Source organism: Xiphophorus couchianus, chromosome 17, assembly GCF_001444195.1.
Source record: "Xiphophorus couchianus chromosome 17, X_couchianus-1.0, whole genome shotgun sequence".
In the NCBI taxonomy this organism is placed as follows: Eukaryota; Metazoa; Chordata; class Actinopteri; order Cyprinodontiformes; family Poeciliidae; genus Xiphophorus; species Xiphophorus couchianus.
Genome location: NC_040244.1, coordinates 13,702,377 through 13,725,540, shown reverse-complemented (window position 1 = coordinate 13,725,540; position 23,164 = coordinate 13,702,377). Strand labels below are relative to the sequence as shown.

General features: G+C 39.9%; 1 protein-coding gene across 1 annotated transcript in view; it reads left to right on the top strand.

Annotated features, from left to right (window-relative positions):
* The window catches only part of phlda1 (pleckstrin homology-like domain, family A, member 1), a 90,964-nt gene that overhangs the window by 11,819 nt on the left and 55,981 nt on the right, over positions 1 to 23,164 (top strand). The window lies entirely within an intron of this gene.

The window sequence follows — 23,164 nt, the reverse complement described above, 5'->3', positions numbered from 1 at the left end:
TGTTTCTGATAGAAAATTATGGAGCTACATCGGGGGCATGAAGTTTGTTCGGAAGAAAAAAAAATTGAAACAGATTTGAAATTGAAAAAAGGTTTCAGAAGTGAAAAAAACAACAACCTTGAATCTGAAAAGTAGTTTTTGAATAAATTTTTTCAGTTTCAATTTTTCTTTTCAGTTCAAGTGTTTTTGTTTTTTTTTTTTTACATTTTTTGTTACCAACAGGAAAAATGTATAGGATATTTGAGAATAACTGCATTTCTGGTCAATGCTGGTTCTGCGGACAACAGCAGCAGACCAAACATTTCTTCAAACTACATAAATACGCAACCTTTTACGCCTCAGAGGCAGATCGGACATTTCCCACTGAATTCTCTGCAGTTACAGCTAATCGGCGTCGCTCTTCCTCAGCAGCTGGCTTCCCTCTATTCTGTGTTTACCGCCGTAAACACAGAAACCGTTTTGTCTCCTGGAATGTGATTCGGCAACGCGGACCTGAGCTAAGGTAAGAGCAGCAAGGCCTGTAATATGGGTGTGTTAGGCTTTGTGCGTGTGTGTAGTGACAGGAACTTCTCAGGTTTCAGGGATAAACATGGCCACTGCTGCGTTCACACCTCTTATCCTCTAAAAACAGAGGATATGATAATAAGATTAGACTAAAACAAAAGCTTTCCAGAGAGCATTATCTCAGTTTCTGGACACACAGAGATATTTAGAAACAGTGTTGTAGAAATCTAGTTTGCAAGCTCTATATTACATTTTTGCCTCAGACGTCACTATCCAGTTATAGTGTACAGTATACAGTTATTATTGCTATACAGGTCTGTTAGATCTTGTCTCATTAGTATTGCCTGTTAGTTCTTGCCGTATCTGGTAATTCCTTTACATTTAGTTTCCTCCTTTATTCTGGTATTCTGTCTCTTGTACGTTTTGTATTTATTTCTCTTCCGTTGTTTACAAGGCTTTGCTTTAGTTTATCATTCAACTCCCCATTCACAGCTGTTTCCCATTACCTGATTCTTCACATTTGCCTCTCATTAGTTCTTGTGGTGTGCTTTGTCTCTTCCTCACTATTTGAGTTCCTGAAATTTCCATTGTCTTCTGGATCCTTCCGTCACGCTGCCCATCTGACTCCATGGTTCATCTCCTGCCTTCTCAACCTGTAAGTTCCTGGTTTGAACACATTTCGCTAGTTAGCCACAGCTTTGTTCTGCATTTAGGACCTTTCTACCTACTAACATGGCACTGTCTATACATCAACGGTCTAATGCTATTAAGAAAAAGCCTACTACTAAAGTATGGGCTCTTTGCACCTGCCATACTAGTTTTCTGTAGAATTTTAGTAATGCCAAAGTTAAACATTGATAGTAGATAAAAACTACTTCTATAGCTTCTCTATATTGTATGGTATTGAGAAATATAACCAAAGAAGTACAACTAAGTCACTAATTAGGCTGATACAGGTTAACTTGTATCTTTAGTTCAGCCTGGCCATTGCCTTCCTACATTATTCTGGGCGACTCTAATCTCGCTTTACAGAAAGTCTGGACCTTCTCCCATTTGCTTACTTTCCTCCAAAAGAATTTCTGGGCCAAACAGCGAACAGAAGGAGAATTTGTGAACAATGACGTTGCTTTTTCTGCGCTGTTTTAGAATTGTAGTCCGCCGGTAGTTTTAGCAATGTCAGCGGAGGAAGTGAACGAAGCAAATTCAGATAGTAGAAATATCACATTTTTAGGCTATGTCAATCAATAAAGTTGATTAACAGAATATGATAGTACTTATATAAATTAAGACATTTTCAGCCCTGCTCATTACCAGTAGGTGGCGGCCAACTGCCAATAGAACTCAAGAAGAAGAAGAAGAAGAAGTTGTTCACGGAGCCGTTCAGTCGCTTCCAAATATTGAATTCACATGAACGTTCTCCTCGTTCAGCTTGGCCCTTATTTCACAGTGGAGGACCGTTGCTTACAGCGGACACAATTTCCGGTAAGCTTCACAGCGTCAGAACTTGCACATTACAGCCATCACTTTAGCAATTGGGTAAAATTTAAAACCTGAAAACAGCCCACTCCTCCAGAAAGCCACCATTTCTCCATAGCCAAGGGTCCAGACTGGATGTAGGAAGTGAAGCGTAGAACAAGAGACGGATTTTTACCAGGCTATCTTCAGCTATATGGCTTTTTTATCTGAGTAAAATTAAAATACTGACGTGTTTCGCACAGCTAAGCAAACAACTAATGAATGCAGTAATATAATCTCTGTATTTATTTAAATTTGGAAATGCACAGGCTACAGGCTCAACTATTTAGTAAGATATTTTTTGGACGTTTCTTTGCTGAATTACAGCCATGTGAGAGTTTCTGGTGTGAATACACAAATGCAACCATGTCAGAGCAGTTCAACAAGGCTTTAAACACAACTCCTGCATTATGACAGGGTTCTCTGGGAAGAAAATGTCGGAATAACCTAATCAATAAAATGTTTTTATGTCTCAAAATAGGCCACCATGCACTCAATGCTCCAGCTTCTCAGAAACACGCCGTCTTTAGTCATCTTTCAGGTCAGAAGGTTCAGGCCTTTCAGCCGATCTCATGAGGAGGCTTTCAGTTCCAGGTGGAACAAAGCTTCCTGCTGACCCCAGGATGGTTATTGCTGTGCTTCTATTCTCAAAAACGCCCCTCTAAACTCTCCTGTTCCCATACGCCTACAGTCAGCGTCTGTGTTTGTATCGGAAGTTGCTATTACTTTCCTGATTGAGGAAAAACATGTGGTACATCTGGACCTATGAACTGATTAACCTGATTTCCTGTCTTTCAATAAGAAGGAAATCGATGCACTTCTTGCCACAGGTTCTTAATTAAAATTTGACTTTGACATTCCTACAAACACATGTATTTCCCCAGGTGTTGATTGCAATTCTGCGTGTTCAGAGTTCTATCCAGATGGAAGGGAAATATCAAAGTAGTTACGCAATTTGACATTTCTAAAATTAATGGAAACACAACAATTAAGAAAAAAAAAATCATTTCTGGATTAAAAAGTTTTGGCACTAAGATGAGGTGGTTTCTTTGGCTGTTTTGAAATTGGCTTATTTGGCAAAACTGCAACCGAAACACTTATTTTTTTATTTTTTTGCATCACACTAGTCACATGATGTTGCCACTGGCGCAAACCATGACGAAGAAGACAGGAAGTAGTCTTCCTGTGAAGGCAGAGGAGCCTGTTTTTAGTATTTAAAATTTTATTTTCCTTTTTTTATATATACATCCTGTCTCGTACTATACTGTAACAACAGTGACTGTTTGAACAAATATGTTAAAAAAAAAGTTACATACTGCAGCTTTAAATGATACTGAAGTTTGTGGTCGCAAAATGAGCAAAATGTGGAAAGGTTCAGGCAGTGTGAATCCATGTCCAACGTACCTCCTGCCGAAGATCAAGACTCAACGTTTCATGCCGATATGTTTCTCACTTGATGAAGTGAGAAAATTGGAAGTGATCCTGTTTGCAGCCCGGTTTACTACGCAACACTCGTCCCCGTCACTTAATCCATCGGTCTGAAGCACAGAGTGGCGTGTTTGCACGCAGGAATATGAGCGTAAGGTGGAGTTCTGTGATCTGATACCACAGAACAATGGTCTCTTTTATTGGCAGGGACTGTCAGGTCAGAGAGGCAGAACTCGGCTCCTTGGTGTTTTCTGTTGCATCAGATATCAGGAGCGTAGAGCTGGGACGGGTGGCTGTGTCCGGGGTTGACGCGCAGTTGACACGTCGCGCTCGACACCGTCTTTGATCGGACTGGGCTTTTGAGGAAGTCTTGTTGTCATGGTGTTGCTTCAGGTGAAACCACAGGTCAGCTGGTGACCTTTGCAGGTTGCCTATCTCTATGCCTCAACATATTATATTTGATTCTATATGTTGATAACCAATGAAAAGGAAAATGAAACATTTTGAAAGTGAACATCTGCTGATGTTCACTTTACCGTGTGAAGTTGTTTTCCCCCCTTTTTGATGGTTTATTCCCTGTTTCAGGGACACGTAACTTTAAAGCTTGTTTGCGCCTTTACCTTTTTAATCAAATGGAGCTTAAGCTGGTGAGGGTTAAAGATAAACAAATTTTGCCATCAGTGGATTGTTTTCCATCTGTTGCCAGCAAATGAGGAACCATACGGAAGAAGATTGGGGCCAAAAACAAAATTAGACTTTTTCTCGAAATTCAGATTTTGGATCTCAGAAGATTAAAGTAAGAATTTTTCTTTTTCAGTGGCCCTAATCCCCTTCCGTAGAATCGAGATGTAATAAGTGTGGCTTAATTCTCATGGCGTTTACAGTTAATATAAATCGTGTTTAGTTTGTTCCAGAGGCTAAAGCTAGCAGCTATTCAGAGAGGGAGTGTTCAGCGGTCAATACCAAACAAATATAAACTGTCCTAACAGAACTATGATCTCACAGAGAGAACTTTTTTGTTGAGAGATCACCGTTTTGTTTAAAAGGTCATGTAATCAGTCACCTTTTAAACAAAACCTCACATCAAACTGTCCCTTTTTAGAAGCTCGACGTCTTTTGGTTATTATTTACATGAGAGGGCACAAAGGAAAAAAACTCTAAATATGAAATCATCTTCGAAAATGTGGGAAATGACCTAAAGGTGGACCTACAAACACAACAGAGAAGCTTTTATAGAGAAGAAAATTGAGAACTGGTGAACAGTCTTTTGAAAGGCTGCCCTTCAAACGCTGGCCTCTCCATTTAGTTGGGTTGTCGTCTTTTATTTAACTCAGAAAAATATTAAATCCTTTTAATCCTGCAGTGACTCTGAATGTTGCGTAGATGGGATACGCAATGGCAACATTTTGAAAATCAGACGTTACCTGCAGTTTTCCTGGACTTTTGAATAGAATTTCCTAATGTTTTCCAATGTAAATTTTCTCTCGTCCTTCTTCCTCTCAATCTATCCTGCATTTCTTCTCGGTAACAATGAAATTTTCTTTTTTTTCCCCCTCCATGTTCTCTGACCATCTCTCTCTCGTTTTCGTTCTGACACTTCCGACCTGTCCTTCTCCGGTGCTAAATGACAAAGATCTCATTCACGCCTGCTTGGGGGACATTTTTTGTGGCACCCAAGAGAGTAGAGGAAGGGTGGGGGGGCAATCACACAATGCCAGCCGGCAGCCGAGGGACGACGACTCGCATTTAAGAAGAGAAAAAAAAAATGAAGTTGGGGTTGCAATTTATGCAGCTTCTTTCAATGTCACCGTGTGGTCTACCTCACTTCCTCTGTGTCGTCGTATCCCTCCGCCCTCACACCAGTCCCTCGCTCTCATCCCGCTTTTGCTCTCCAACCTTTTAATATTCCATTGTTCCCCCCTTACAGACGACCATGCATTTTTCTCCCAGAAGCGGTCACTGTCACGTTTATGAATGTTTCGGAGTGTGCAGAGCGGGGCACGAGAGCGAGGAAGAGCCTGAATTCTAATGCGACTGTCGCCGCAAAGGGCTGCCGCCGCTCCAGCTTGAGTTGTGGCTTAGCGGAGCCCGTTCAGTCAACCCCGAACGCGTCTGTTTTGCTCGTTTTAAAACAGGAGTGTGTCATTACGCCTCTTAATTGCAGTGAACGGTTGGATGGCGACGCCGAAGCTGTCAGTAGACGGAGGCAAGAAAAGGGAAATATGGCGGAAAATGAAAGCCACCTGGGCAGAACATTAGAAATCAATCTCTCCAACGACGGCTGTGATTACAAGGCAATTTAAAACGGTGCAGAACAATAAGCTTAATCAGCAACAGAGCCAACGTTGACGCTCCAAGTATTTCGTCTTGGTTATGTTGTGTTGCTTGGCTTTTGTTTTAAGAGCCTCATTGTAAGGTTTGGTTTATTGAATTTGTACTCGCGGCTCTTCAGCCAGGTGATTGTTGAAGAGCAGAGAGTATTTATGTTTAAGTCTCAGGAGTCAGCGTCTGATAACGTCTTCTTTGGTGCAATAACCTGGCTCATACGTTTTCAGTAGCCGTGTTTCCGTTAACCGTAAAATTGCGCAAATTGAAATTCCAAAAGTAAATTTGCTTAATTGGAAACACGGCGGCAATTTAGGTAACAAAACAAAAAAAGTTTTTCATTGAAGGTTTTGCGCTAGGATGAGGTGGCGTTTCAACTGTATTAACACTTTTTTTTCACATCACCTGAGTTGCGTAAACAATAGGCGTCTGTTGCTGCTGCCGAAAATGACAAAGAAGACGACATGAAGTAGTTGGAGAATGGTGATTCGTCTTCGGTTCATTTTTCAGGTGCAGCTGGATCCACCAGAGCTCTCACAGCATCACACACTTCATAAACAGCTGTGTGTCATTCCAACATGTTGAATCCAAAGCACCTCTGTAAAAATCACCGACTACAATTTCCCCAAATTGCCGCATACGCAGCCGTACTCAAGTTTAAGGGGCTTGTTGCTCGAAAGCCTAAATAAGACGCCGACATCTCTGACAGCTGACTGATGAATTATGAATATATCTTCTGTAACTTATTCATGTGACTTTTTAATTTCAATTCTTATTTAATAGAAACACTGCATTTGTAAATTGTTTTTTTTCCTTCACATTAGCAGAATATAGACAAAGATTTCACAATATGGAAAACAGCTGATGTTACTTAAAATGGATATGACCAAGAAAAAAAAACCAAACTGCTTTGCGCAATAAATAATACTTTGACTGCAGTTAAGAATAGCTAGTAGCTAGTTGTTTTCTTTTTATGGAGCTTACACAGCTTTTTACTGTAAATCTCAATTTCAAACAAAACCACAAGAAATGTGAACGTTTCAGTTGCAGTATTTCATCTACAACTTTTATTACTAATCAGCCAGACGTTTTGAGTGTGGTTCAAGTTGAAATTTTATTCAAGGATACCTCACACTTTCTCTTGTCTATTATTAGAATGCAAGTTAATTAATCTTTTGAGCCAATTCAGCAAAGAAAAGTGACTTTTTTTTAGCTCTGAAATAGTAGCAGTCAACATTACTGAATCTAACTGACAGATTTGGCCTGAATCAGACACCCACTTGCATCTTTAGCGCTTTGAAATCTGTTGACAGAAATATAAATGATGCTGTTTTAAACTCTGACATTGAGCAAAGCACAGCAGAAATTCAGGATTTAAACCTAGAGTCAACACTCTGGCACGCTGCGGCCTTTCTGAACAGCAATGATGGCAAAAAGCTGAATTATGTTGGTCACAAAGTGAAACATTTGGGATGCCACGCCATGTGGTGCAGTTGGCAGAAAAATTCTGAATATATTATTTATTATCTGAAGTCTTCACCTCCTTCCCACCTCCTCCTTTCTGTACATTGTTCAACATAAAAGAAAAAGAAAAAAAACTTGAGTGACGATAGATCATCAAACTCGAAACGGATCCAACGGATGCAGAACTGTTCCAGATCGCTGCGTCGCTCATCAAACCGCCGCAGGGAGTTTCAAACCACTCGTGGTCGTAACACAAGGGTAATATAAGGACCCCGAAAAATAGGACAACTAAGTTGCATCACACGTTGCAAACACAGCACAAGAACCGCACTCCTGACTGCAAGAGTGTGATCAAAATTAAAACCAGCGCACTCTCAAAACAGGGCCGAGCCATTTATTATTGATGACCGAATCCCTCTGAAGATGCCCTAAATAGAGATGTGTAGTTGCTCAAAAAAAAAAGAAAAGCTTTTGAGAAGTCAATGTCTCTTTCCTGCAATTAGTATCAAAGTGAAATTGAGAAGGATTTGTAGCAACAAGCAGCAGACTGACATCTCCGTTTAAATCTGGACCAGATATCCCAAAAGAAACCAATGCACACAAACAAAGATTATTGGTTGTTTTGTCTATTAGGTAGCTCACTCAATAATGCAAAAATACTTTTAAGCATTTTGCAAACTACTAAATTGCAAAATGCAGTCCTAAATCTGGTAGTTTTCTCATATTTTGTCATGTTGCATGCAAAAACGGATCAGGGAGGGACAAAGTTAGAAATTTAAACCAGGATTACTTAAGTTTTTTTTATTTTATGGTAGCTCACTCAATAGTATGAAGTCTTGTTTTTAAATCGGCAGAAATTCTATGTGCCTCTCTGCTGATGCTAAATGCTAACACTGAAAAGCAGAAAAATACAGTTCTCAATCTGAAACTTTCTCATTACTTTTTAATGTTACAACCACAAACGGGTCAGGGAAAAAGTTAGAAATCTAAATCAGGTTTAGGTAATAAACCATTAATCCAAGCTGTAAACATTTTACAGAGCGCTGTTCAGTGAATTTCGGTGTAAATGGAAAGGGGACGAGAAGTAGACAGACTCAGGGCTGGGTCCTCTTGCTGGGTAGGACTTGGAAACCGTTAACTGCTTGGATTACAATTTTGGCCAAAACTAATGATGTTTGGGGAAAACTAAAAAAAAAAAATAATCAAAAAACAGTATTATTGACATTGTTACTTTTAAATTATTATTATTTTTTCTTTCAGTGCCGGTTCCATGAGCGCATCAGATCTGTTAAGCAATAAAATCGCAATACCTGATATAACTACTGTATTGAAGTATCTTTTTGATAATAAAATCTCAAAGATTTTCAGTCTGGCCTAATCCAGGATTTAACTAGGCAACCATAAAACATTTTTCATTTTGTTTTTGTGTTTGTTTGTTTTGTTTTTTTTACTTTATTTTACTAATTTTAAGCTTTTCGTGGCTGATTTGCTGCGTTCGTGACATGAAATCAGTTACCAGAACAGGCAAACTATAACTATTGTTCAAATTTCTTTCACTTTAATCACTGCTGATGCACCACTGTGCTAAATATTATACTTAAAAAAAACCTATCCCTGATATATGCTGCCATTTCCTAATTTAATGAAAAAAAGATGTGATAATTTTCCTTCCTACTCACAATTATCTACTACTTTTTAGCCTGTCAGACTAAATTCTAATAAAGTTAATGGAAGTCTGTGGCTGTAATGTGAAAAAGTTAGAAGCATGAATACTCGTGCGAGTCAGTGTATTTCGGTCCACTAGGATATTTACATTTGTCTGCTCAGATGTTTGCTTACTGCTCTGTGTCTGATGAGACTTCTTCCCTGCTCAGGGATTTGCAGGCTATCAAAAAGCTTCAAACATATTTCCTACTTCAGAAGCAGCCGCAGCTGCCTGCAGAGAATAGAGAGAATACTCGGCTGGTTTCTGTCATGTTCCAAAAACCTTCCTGCTCTTAAGTCGAAAACCTCCTCGCTGCGAATGTCAGCATAATGGGTTGATTCATTTCTCACGGCACGCTGAGCTTGTATCAAGCCGCTCCTCTAGTCAGTGGAACACTTCCACGTTGCGGAGAACACCCCGGGTTTCTTCCTGACGCAGACTTTTAACGCTACCGTCAGCACGCTGTCGTCTCTCTGTCTGTCAGTGGAAGCACCAACTGGAAAAGTACTGATGTCATTGGATGGTGTGGTGGCTCGGATGGTTTTATCCAAGATGCGACATGATGCCAACCAGGATACGCTCATCAGTTCACTGAGTGTTTTTCCAAATCGCTTTCGGAACATCAAGAGGTTTATTTTTAATGCAAACATTTGAAACAAATCTTTGTGTTTAATTGTTTTTCTCTTCCGAACTCTCCCATGGATGCCATTTAAGTCTCGCTTTACTGTTGTTGAACGATAAACTCTGACCTTAACTGAGGCAAGTCATGCCCTGCAGAGCTTTAGATGTTCTTCTGTTACCTCATCGATGCGCTCTTGGAGTAATTTGAGCAGGCTGTCAACTCCTGTGAAGGTCCACCATTTTCTCTTGTGGTTAATGGCTTTCATAAGCCTTAGAAAATGACTTTAAAACCCTTTCCACACTGATGGATTTCTTTGTTTCCCACCTGTTTTAGATGACTTTAGATTGGGACATGATTTGTTACATTTTGTTCCCGCTTACTTCATGTTGTCAGACAGGTCCTTTTGAAGTTACTTTAAAAGTCTCAGTACTAAAATTGCAGTTAATCACGGTTGATGTGTTACTTGAAGGGGCAGTATTATGTAACATCAACATTTTTGAGCTTTACATCATATTATAACGTTATTCCCTCCTCAAACACCCAAGGTATGTTTTTGATAAATCTTTTAATCTCCCATGGCAACCAGGCAACCATTCAGCTTTCCAAAATGCCTGGTTAGACCTAGCGCTGACTTCAAGGCGCAGCCGTCCCCCACTACTCCTCTTACTCCACTCCTTCAGACTAGTCATCAGCTATTTGCTGGAACACTGGTGGAAATGTTGCTAAAGGGTCAATAGAGGAGCCATGTGGTGATGAGTTTAATGAGTTTCAGAAAGAGCAGAGACAGAGGCCCAATTTTGAGGTGTTAAAAGAAATCATATTTGATGTACACTGCATTTTTATAACAACTGAAGATAACATATTTACTTGATTGTGCTATAAATTGTGCATGGAAAATACATAATACCGCTCCTTTAACAAGGAACTGGACGGACAGGGCAGTGAGAATCAGCTTATAATTTCAATTAATAAACATTATCAATCAAAGGAAGTCCAGTCCATTGCACTGAGTCGATGACTTTCCTTCATCCAAGCTGAATATCTTTACAAGACATCATGTATAACACGTGATGTCTCCACATAACATGGCATTACTTTTAAATGTCCCCCTCCCCCCGTGCAACCCTTGGACAGAATCATTTACATGCCAACTACTGCTCTGGATTATGCCTCACTTTCTCTCAACATTTCAATTTCTGTCCAGCAAATTAATGTTTCTGATGTGATCTAAAAGCTTGACCACGGTTGAAAAGCAAAAGTTGTAAAAGTGATGATGCGTACCCCTCATGAACACAACAGCATCCATTGACGATGTGACAAAATGACTGTGACCAAATGCATCGACGATCTTACACCCTGAATCCAGCCAGCCTGTCTCGCACTCGACCATTGCTGTCCTTTTCCCAGACGATCCACCCGCTTGTACTTTTCCATGGCCGTCGGTTTCTATGGCAACCCAACGGGAGGAAGACAGAGCGCTGTCATGCAGACAGCACCGGGGTGTCTGGGATACTCGGGAGGTAAGAGAATACCCGTAGGGAAGGAGAGGAACAAAACAGGGGAAGCAGGGGAGAGCTGCACGATTAAAGCCCATTCCAAGCTCAGGTTGGTTTTAGTTTGTCCTGAGTAACGTTCAGTTCCAGTGCAAATTCACTGATCCATCAGCACATAAGTTGGAGCCGGCCAAAATGCTTTGGTGCAAACACCGCACACTGACATCTCAAGACTCCTTCGTTCTGTTTTTGTTTGATTAATCATCAAAGCGAAGCAGCGATTGCAAACTACACAGCCCAGCAGGTACCGAGGGTACGTTTCTTTTAAAATAGCTCGGCTCAAAGCTGCAATTTGTTCCCTCAAATTAATATTTCGCTCACTGACACTGCCAGGTACTTTCGACTAAACATCCCTTCAAATGAATTAATTAGGATGTTGTACCAGCAGGACCGTCTTGTTGGGAGGAGTATCCAAGATGTTGGTAAATGTATTTTCCATTTTCTTTTAATTATTGCTGGGAATGAGACACATTCTTCGATCTTTTAAAAAAAAAAAAGAACGAAGAACGAATTTGCGGCATTACGGCAAATGCCGTAATGCCGCAATGTGTACAGCCGTAATGTGCACATTACGGCTGTGCACCACGCTTTGTCAATATTCTGCTAATGATGGGAAAACACAATTTCATTTCCATTAGATAAGAGTCGCAATTAAAATCACATGGAAATGAGTTTGTTTGCACGATAAGTCATTAAAAAAACATGCTGCTCCATCATCTACCAACTACTTCCTGTTATCTTCTTTGTGGTTTGCGCCAGTGGCAATATCCGGTTTTTGATCATGTGACTTGTGTGATGTGGTGAAAGTGTTTCCATTGCAGTTTTGCAAAAATAAACCAATTTTGTTACAGCCATTTAAAAAAAGTCCACCTAATTTTACCAAAATACAAGTATTGTTTCTTTTAAAATTCACATGTTTCCATTGAGCTAACTTATTCTGGAAACATCAAATTGTGCAACTGCACCACAAATGGCACCAAAGCTGCCAAAACCCATTTATTGCTTTTTAAGGATTAGGACAGTCCCTTTTTTACAGTTTGGAACAATAGAACTGTTTTCTTTCCAACAAAGCTTTTACTTGTGATGCATCAAGGTCTCGAGGCAACACATGGTTCAAGAGAATGTGATGAGACGGGACTTGGCTAGAAAGCAGTGTTTATAAGAGAGAATAAAGAGTCCTTATTTTTTTGCTTATCACAAATAGAGTAAATATTTCATATATCCCTTGTGCTTTAAAGAGGTGTATAAAATGAATTCCAGTTTTGCTGAACTCATTCGTTTTTAGACTCATCTCAATGTAAGGTGGTTCTACAGCCAAAAAAAAAAAATTGTTTTGTGATCTGAACAGAATGAATTTATTTTCAGGTGTATTTTAAAGGATATGGGTCACATTCAGGAATGCATTTATGGGTGCTAAATTTGGCTTGAGTTTTTGTGTGGCTTTACTTCTGAAACTACAAGTAAAGGCGGACCTGCTTCTGACATAGCTTCACTGAGAAAATAGCATCGTTTTGTGCTGACCTAGCTCTGGTTTTGTGTCATGCAGGATAGTATTTGAAAATGCTGTGAGAAGGAGAAAAAGTCAATCTTTTGATGCTACGTTGACAACAAGGAGGGTGATTCAACAGTCTCAATATGTTAGATTAGAGGCTAGCGATAATCAAATGCAGTCTACAAAACAGATGCTAGCTTGACTCACATTACTGACTAATGATTGGCCAGTTGCTAATGATTAGCAACTGGTTAGCAACTGGCTAACCAGTTTTGTAGCCCATTTTTACAATGGAAACGGACAAAATAGCATACAAAGCCACACCAATCCATGCCGTACTGCTCATTGGAAACGAGGCATTACTTACTTCAAGAGATGAGGTCACCAATGACAGCAACTGGATGGTAATTTGCTAAACACACTTCACTTTGATAAATATTGGATGTCATTACACCTTATTACATGTTTACTTTTCGTTTCTCCTCCAAAGAGTTTTTGCGGCACTAGTGGCTCGTATTTTTTGTGACAGTAGGCAGACAGGAAAGAGGGCAAGGAGAGGGCGGAGGGCATGCGGCAAAGGTCGCCGGGACCGGGAGTCGAACCCGCGACGTCCGCGTCGAGGACTAAGGCCTCCAAACGTGGGGCGTGCTAACCCCCTGCTCTACCACAGCACGCCCTTTACATGTTTACTTTTTAATAAACAGAATTGATCTGATGGAGCACATGCTAAACATCACATTCACCATGTAGTGACATCAAAAGAATAACTGTGGATAAATTGTAGCAACATGACTAATCTCCAAAAGTGACACCGCATGCTTGAGTCTAAAAAGGTTCGAGAGCGTTGCAAAACAAAGTCATTGACGTCTAACATTAAAAGGGTTGCAAATCTATAGCTTTGGTACTCTGGCATACCCAAGTTTGACTCGCATTTCACAAATTAAAACAAACAAACAAAAAAAAAACATCTAACAGCCGTGAAGCCTTCCCTGTGAGGATTACGGGAAAAAACCCACAGATGAACTTTAAACCAGCAAACCTCTTTCTTTGAGGCGTCCGCGCAAACCACCATGACAGAGCAGCCCAAGTCGGGTATTCATCAAACACAATGTTATTCACTGCATGCGTAAATGGCACAAAAGATCTTGAAGGTTAACAATTTCTACTTGATTAAAAAAAAAAAATCCAACCTGACGAACATGTTTTTAAAACGTCTCTGCCATTTAGCTTCCAGTTCCTTTGAATTTCTGAAAGCGGCTAAACAAAATGATCAAGGATGTCTAAGAATGTTTCATTTCACACATAAATACAGCAAGAAGAAAGCAAAAAAGGTACAAGTACCACATTGCTGCAAACAAACTCAATGACAAGAACCATAGACACGCGAAGCATTGGGGGTGTGAACTTGGAGCGCGATAGTTGAAATGTTGGTATCCAGCATTTACAGGGTAGTTGTTTACTTAAGGGCTACTAAGTAGAAAGGCTTATAGAAGTATATTGTAACCACTCAAACATCAAATATGCCCTAATATACATTAATACAAAGAGTGGAAACTGATGCTCATATCCACAAGCTGGCAAAAGTTTAGCAAAACAAACTATGTGCCCAGTTTGAAAGTACCAACCTCACAATGAGTAAGGCATTCTGTAGACAAACCCAGGTATTTTTTTAACGTTTATAACTTATAAATGGTTATAAAAAGAGGCTATTGCAACAGACGTGGATGTCCGTCTCCATGGACGACGATCAACAAATTACATGGCATGCAATTCATATGCAATACAGCTCGCCTAATTTTCTTGATGATCTGACTTTGAAAGCAAAAACACAGCTATGATTAAATGTCCTATTAAAAGGCTAAAAAAAAAAAAAGCTCACATCTTAACAGGTGCTGAGAATTTACCAAGCCAGCATTGTGTACACGGTGTTCTAATTAACCATGTAAACACACCAAATGAAAACCTTTTCAGCAATTTTGGCTCATCATAGCAGAAAAGATCCGAAGCTTAATTAATGACTAATGAAGGCGGCCGTGTATTCAGGTCTGCTCCAACTTGACAGTGTGGAACTGTTCATAGGAAAATGAGAATTTAGAATTCAGTTTCTCCCATATAAAGCTCTGCATAAGTAAAAGACAGATCTTTAAGTCAACTTGGTCCAGTTCCCAGTTTTGCTTCTGTGATCCAGGCACTCTGTCTACTTCTCAGTCTAGGATTTAAACACTCAGCTTTAATAAAACTTTATGTGCTTTTTCTGTTGGGTCGCATATTCATATAGGCTACATAATGATTCAGAAAGCAGTACTTTTTCTTTGCTTCTTTTCTCTCCCCCCTCCCCCATAAGAAAAAGTATGGAAATTAGTGTATTTCACAAAACACTTTTTTTGCATTACACGAGAGTCATGATCACCAACCAAATGTTACTACTGGTGGAAAAGACGAAGAAGACGGCGGGAAGTAGTTGGAGGATGTCGCTTTTTTTCCCTCTGACTTAATTTGTGTACGAATTTATTCACATGTGGTTTTAATTGCGTTTCTTTTGAATGGAAAGATGACACAGTGAAATGGTCTCTTTTTTTTTTCAACATTAGCAGGATATCGCCAACGTTTTTCTCACATTTGTAAAGGACACAGCTATTGACGGAGCTATTTTTGAATGATGTAGTTGCCTTCTTTGTGTTTCTTTTCCATAGAAAAGTACTCCAGTTGTCAATTGTGTTGAGTTTGAGAAACTGCAGTGATGGCAGTGACTTTATGCAATCTGCATGGCTTCCTTGGTCTGAACTGCATTGCCTGCATATGGATATGAATCTGCCTGTATGATAGATTTGAATTTAGATGAACTAGATTAATATAAATTAAACTTGCACCTATTTAGACTCTTTTTAAATGGGTACAAGTTGTGTTTTTTCTTTCTTGCAAACTCAATTCCGGTGAAATTTGCTGCGACATGAAGTTACACAGTTAGAACTGAGTTCAATACAAGTTGCATTATTATTGTTGCACAGTTTTATTTTCCGGTACCACTACAGGCACACAGATTCCTGTAGTAAAACACATGGATTTGCAACCGTAGTACTTGACTGTGCCGCTATTTCTTCTAAGGTAACGTTGCGTCCATCAACAGGCTTTTGACACACTTCCGACTTGCCGCTGAGGCTCCAGACCTTCCTCCATTAATGAAAGACTTTCAAATGAACAAGAAGAGAACACAACATGTGACCGCCACAGGCCACCGGGCTGCTGTCTGGGAGCAGCTGTAAACACTTCAGAATGAGATCAGACAGAGCCCGGCGCGCACATACACCGAGAAGAAAGGGAGCAGAAGGCCGGTCAAAGCCATTTCCTGTCCTACTGAGCCGGCTAATTGGGAAGTAAAGTCGCTAATCTGTGCCTGGCTCCAGTTACGCTCTCCGCGAAGATGAGTATTTGCGCGCTAATATGTTTTGTACTTCCACTGCAGCTGTCTCCGTCCATCAGTACCAGCCGGGCTTTTGTGGTGGTTGATGGTGTGAGAGCTTGCAGCATGAGACGGGAAGAGAGGAGAAGAGGGGGGGAAACGAAACCAAAGGAAACTGAGCAGATTTGGGGAGCAAAGCTGCTGCCTAAGCAGAGCGTGTGTTATATTGAATTTTACAAGCTCTCATGAATAAGAGCTTCACACATTGTAGATAAATGTTAACATCCCCCTAGGCTATTCGCCGCACTTCGTTCTTATTGTACGACAGTAGGGGTCAAGTTTTAAAACTGCTCTGTAGGGTGTCTGCCAAAAAACGTCATAATTTAGTTACTTTTTTTTTAAATAATTGTGTAATCTGGTTAACCTTAAGCTGATCAGAATGAGCCATGAGTAATATGATGTTTTTATCACTCAATCAATCTTTGTAGGACTATGTAGGCTAGACTTGTAGTATAGTGGTGCATATTAGAAACACACATAGATATTGTGAATATATTATTTGTGAATAAATTGTGTGTTTAAGCGCAGTGAGAAAAGTATTTTGTGGCTGCTGTCATAATTACCATTCATGTTACTAACATTCAGATGCCATTTGCAATGCACTTCAGCTGTTTATGTCTGCAATTTCATGGGCGACTCCTTGAGTCAATCTTGAATAATGTATATGTATAAACATTTAGGAAAATGAACAAAAGTGTGATTGATTTAAAGGGGCCATATCGTGTATTCCAGGCAAATAGTGTCATTTTATAGCATAATCAACTAACTATTGCTTTGTTTCCACTAACCATAACATTGCGTAAGTTGAAATTATGAAAATAAATTTGCTTAATGGAAATAAGGAAATTTGTTTTGGGATTTTTTTGGACAATATGCAGCAAACTTTGCATGAACTTTGCGTAGTTCATAAAAAGTTTGCTGAATTTATTGCTCCTCTGTAAAATGGCCGACAACAATTGCCCCAAAGTGCTCCATACGTAGATGCTCCCAAGTGTAAGGGGCTTGTCGCTCCAACGCCTCAATAATCGATAACCGACATCTCCTATGATGGATGATGGATGATGGATGATGGACGCCATGAATTATGAATGTATATCTCATGTAATTGTTTACATCCGTCGCTGCCATGATTTTTAATGACATCACATGAACGAGTTTATTCGCGTGTGATTTTAATTTCACTTCTTATTTAATGAAAAACCACAATTGCGAGGTTATGCTTTTTCTATGTTAGCAGAACACAGACAGATTTGCGCACATTTGTAATGAAAGCACAGTTACAGTATGTAGCAAAAAAACTTAACAGAAATTTGTTTTTGCATCACTGCAAAATTGTTCCGTCTCTTTAAGAACCTCCTACCTTTTCCGACACTCCCCTTTTAGCATGTCGTTACAATGCTTTTCCATTATGCTGTTTACAACTGTTCTCCGGAGAATTGTAGTTCATATAATCTTTGCAGACCTGCACTTTCACCAGGTGTTTGCTAATTGCTAACTGCCGCTGTTAATTAGCACACATTAGGCAACTGCAATTTATCTGTTCATGAATCTTTTGCTTAATCATCACTGTTTACACTTTGTTACGAAGGTTAGCATTGAGAAGAACCCAAACCGCAAAACAAAGTGTTTTTGTGAAGCAATTGCTTCTGAACTATCAGCATGTTGAGTGTTTGAACAACATTGTCAGGCCCAAATGATGGGTTCCTGGGAGCTGCAGCAGCGTAGGGGCATCTCTGAGATTTTATTTTATGGATTTTTGTAGAATATTAACCACTAATATGATTACTGAGCAGAAAAAGCAAGTTGTTTCTAAAACTACTTGTGAGTTTGTATGTATTCCTTTCAGCTGGAGTCATAAAACATGCGGGACAGCAGGCGACACCGTAGCACACGCCACCGGTTTCCTATGACAGGGTGCCACATCCTGGACACACACATCGTGTGTTTGTAACCTGATTCCTCGGTACGTTGCTGGCAAACCAGAGTTGCTGCAGAATCCAAAAGTGTTCAGGTCAATTGCTTTGTCAGTGTTGATTCCACTGCAGCCAGTGTTTTAAATAGGCCACAGATCCGCCAAAAACAAAAAGGTCTGCTTGTCAGATGTACAGAGACGCTCGGCGGACTGCGTTCTGAGGAAGTCTGCTCCTCGTGACTAATCAGAGCCGCTCCTTTGATCACTTAGGAAGTAAGGAGTCCTGCAGACGCTTTATCACCCTTGTTGATTTCTTATCGCTCACACAAAGCGCAAGCAGATCCAGCACAGAATTACTGGTAGGATGATGAGTTATGAGGATGTGGCCGCGTTGGTGCCTCCGTAGCAGATTCTATTGAAGTGAGTAAGGCCAGTAATGACTGCATATTAAGCTGTTGGTCTGGACTGGGTGAGGAGTAGGGCGCTGTCGGAGCCATATGGTCAAGGTCAAAGAGCAGAAAGAGGAAAGAGGACAGATGTTACTGAAAAAACATAAGTTAAGGAATAGTAGACAGGGTGGAACTCACATTTATACATTGTAGAGTTATTAGTAGAAAGACAATAATATACTTACTTAATATCTCTGTGGAACAGTTACCAGCTAAATTAGAGATCCAATATGTAACTTTAAGTTTTTAAAAAATATATATTTGTTGAAACTGCCACCATGGTGTTACTCCAACTCCTACTGCCATGTGTAGAAATGCACCACTTCTGATCAGAAACAACCAATCAGAGCCAGGAGGAGGGCCTAGACAATCATGCTCGTGTACAGGCTGCTTAATGTGCTAATCCCATTCGGTGGCCATGCTAACTAGCCTTGGCATTCACAGCAGGTTCAGTTGTTGGGAACTAGTTGTAGCATAGAAGAGAACAAGAGGAAGGGTATGAGCAGCGTTGACACAACCTTGATTGACAGCGCTAAGAGTCTCCCACCTGGCTCTGATTGGTTGTTTCTGACATAGCAGTGTAGGGGGTAGGACCACAATGAGAAGGCAGAGCTCTATTATTTTATTTTATTTTTTCTTAAATTGTCTCATTCTGTCAAGCCATAGTTACAGGTTGTAAGAAAAAAATGAAACATTGTTTGTAAAAGTTACACATTGCATCTTTAATAATTTGAGGATTTAATTGCCTTTAATTGTTTAAGCATCAAATACACCTTGACATGCACTGAAACGCAGAGTGGAAACCACCTTGGCACGTCTTCCTCTTCTCTAGCCAAGGAGAATCAAAGGCGCTCCCAGATTGGCTGCTCTGCAAATGCCAACCAGTAACATGCCAAGTCTCATTGCAGCTGGGCATTTCAGATTTCCAGCATGCATTTGTCTTTTCGAATATTTTAGATGTGCACTTTGAACACATAGGCGAGGGTCCAATGTAGATTGATTTAAAGGTCAGACAATGAGATAAAAAAGGGTCTTTTTCTACAGTGTGTGTAAATCTGTGGATTTAACTCTACTACCTGAGCCATGTTTTCAGTTTAGTAAATGAATCGTCCAGATACAGCACAGCATTGAAAAGTGGCTCCCTGTACTAACGCAACACTGCCGTTTTAGATATGGACTGAATGTATCTACTTTATTTAGCAGGATCTATCTACACATGGAACATCCCCCGTTGAAGCAGTGAAAAGGAAGCGCAGAGATGGCAAACTTGCATGTGTGTGTGTTTAAGTGAGCAGACGGTGTAAATGTTGAATGTGGCAGGAGAAGTTAATTAACATTTTCCCTGCATCGGTTGCAAGTTGTCGTGCCTAAAACGATCCATGGAGATCTCTCCAAACCTGTACTGAACACCATGAACTTCACTCCCCAACAATTTATTGAATGACAGCGGAAAAGGGCGAAATAAAACATTCAAATGGAAAAAACAAAATACAAATTCTGACTATAAATTAAAAGCTTGAAGTTCAAGGTGTAAGCTGCTGAAAATTCTGAAACCTCCAAAATTTTAAATGGCCTCTTAAAGCATAATCTAGTCGCTGCCAGCATATGTATGTTTCACTGATGGAGTGTAAATGTTTGACATATAAAAGCCTAACACTTATCCCTTTTTTAAGACTCTAATTTTCAGGTAAGAAACTGAGTTCTTGAGTTGCTCTGCGTTATATCGAGGGAAACGGTACATAAAAACTGCTATTGGGCTGGCTATTAACACTCCCCATTTATAGATTTGGTTTTTTACCTGGTTGTTTTTGGCTTAGCCCCTCGGTTAATGAAGTATTAAGTGGTTGGTAGCATCCCTCTATGCACCACTAAACTTGTGTGAGAATATTCAAAGTTGCTTGGACAAGGTCACCGTTTCACTGCTGAAGCTAGACGCCACAAATCCTGGTGTCACAACCAAGGTCCTATTTTTATTTTTTGTTAACGTTGGTTCACCAGCTCTTGTTTCTAGGTCATTATTCGGTAAAAGACGGAAAGCCAAGTTGGGTTTGTCCCACTGTTGCTTTGATAAGTCTGAGGATTTGAAGATTTACTTTTGGTCGGTTTTAGGCAAGTGGATATTCTTTTTCCACGTATCTATTTGAACTATTGCGTCTCTGATCTTGTCTTTACTGCAGATGCTCCATGCTGTATCTACTGAAGTGTCTGGAAAATGCAGTTTACTTTTCATCTGACAAGTAATGGCTTAAAACCACATACTTTGTTGTTTTTGTAATGCAGTGATGTCACGGAGTAATTTAAATAAAAAAATAAAAAATTCAGCACCTTGCTTTCACTTCATCTGTAATTACTGACCTTCAACTGAACACCTCGGCATTAACTGTCTAATTTCAGGTCACCTCCGCTGACACTGCTCAGTCATCTGACGTTGCAGTCTCACTCCAGGCTGTTTATTTGGTTCCTGTCGGGAGCTCTAACAGCATCAGGGCCCTCATCTATTTCCCAAGTCGCTTCCCGTGATTTCTGGCATCTAAAGCTTCTGCTCCCATCTATCATATTCAGTGATAAATGATTTAACACACCTTAGTTTATCTGAAGGTGACCTCCCCTCGCAGCTTCTGCACTTATCAACCTGTCAGTCAAGGGAATTGTTTTATTTTTGTCCCCAAGCTGGCAGCAAGTGATTAGTTTTTTTTCTTCTCTCTTATAAATTTGCTTTATGTATTACTTTTTAGATGTTCTGGGCTTTCAGGTGTTTGACAGCTTTTTAAAAATCATTTCTGGGTCAGGTAAAAGTCAAAGGGTTCCTGCATTTACATTGTCCAGTGTTGGACAATTGGTCAAAGTTTTGTTGGAGATGCCTTGTCTGATACAATGTTGCATTATTCTTTTGCCACTGAATTGGTTAGTAGTTAAATTCAGTATCGGATTAGCCTGCCTTCTGCAGCCTGGGCGTCGGTATCTTGGTGCCTTGTTTAAGAGTGGTTATAGGATCAATTGGGGTGTGGAAAAATGTATCCATTGAAGGCAGTTTATTGACCAAAAGAACAAGATCCTACATAAAAGCAGTTAAAATTGGCTTCCTCCATCTTTTGCCATTGAGTTAGGTTTAGGGGTGGTTATTGTCACAATGACCGAAACAGTTTGGTGTAGGGAGTCAGAGGCAAGACATGGGTGATGCATGTCACTCAAGAGCCCACTTCCAATTGTTTGGCTCAAGTAGGTACAGATAAGTTATACAAAATTTAACTGATATTTCAATGGCACTAAATATTTGGAAGTAATTTACTAAATCCTAAAGGTTGGTTTAAGAAACTTGATCCGTCCAAGGATTTCTTTGACCAGGAATTTGACACTACTTTTGCGTCTTTGCATTTGTTTCTTGATGAATTGTCCAAGTGTAGATAGCAAGTGAGTCTGTCTTAATTCTCAGTTTCCTTTTTATTACCGATATTTTAACCTTATGCAAAAGTTTTCTGTTGCTTGATTTCAGAATCTGCATTATCCTGGAATGCAGGTCATTGTCAAGAGAAAGATCGCACATAATTGCAAACTGCTACGATTCAGCGAACTGTTAAACTATAAACTATGAAAATAAGTTAAAATAATAGATTTAAAAACAGTTTTATTCTCAGATTTCTCTGCAGTTCAGTCGCTAAAATTTGGTCATAATTCACCTATTAGACAAAATCTTGGTGTGGATTACTGTCTAATTGTCCCCTTGGTATTAAAACACCCTTTATAGACATTTTTAGTAAAATATCTTCCAACCAGTGCTGTTAATAATGCTTAAAATTGTAGATCTGTTGTAATTCCTCAATTAGGCGTTGACTTGATGGATATACCACGCAGTAAAATATATAAAACACCAAAACTGTTAATGTACCATTGGAAATAAAGCACATCCATCAAGTCTATATTCCTCATGTTATTGGATGAAGAGTGAATTTCAATTCAGACGTGTAACATACCACTACAAACTGAAAACGACGCCATGACGGGTCCCCAGTCTATAGTCTGCCCCATCTGCAGACCATATTTCATTTACAGCTTTTTAATTAACTGCAGCAGCGGCTCTCTCTGGGAATGCAAAACAGCTCCTCCGGTGTCTTGGCTTTGTTTGACAGCCGCTGCTCCACAGATGCTGCACTCCGCGCCGACTCCATCTGTCTCCCTCCCCACCCCGAGATCTCACCACTGCCTTATCACGCATCATCGATCGGGTCCGGGCAGGAAGCAGTGGGGGGGAACCACCTATTTGTTTTCCCGCTGCTCTTGTTTACGATCAGCGCAAACCTCCCCATTGCTCCCTCTCTCTCTCACACACACACACACATATTTTCACATCGCTCCCAATGCATTCACAAAACACAAGTGGCTCATCCAGAAGTGGACTGCATATTGTACAATCTGCACTGATGTCAGAGTTTTGTTTTAAACAAATGACATTTTTTTTCTTAGTGTTTTCAGACAAAATTATGATTGAGGTCCACCTTAAACTCATCATGCTAGTTATACAATTAGTAAAGGAGTCTGTGCTTGGATAGGATTTTTTTTTTTTTTGTATTTCTAGAATCAACTGGCGAGTTGGAAGTGAAATAAATTGAAATACAACCAAAAAAAATCATTCATTTTTCGAGGCTCAGGGGACCTTTGTAATAGCTTACACATTTTAAGAACATGTACTCCCCAAAGTGAAAATTACTTACTAATTCACTGGGTGACTCACTAAGCC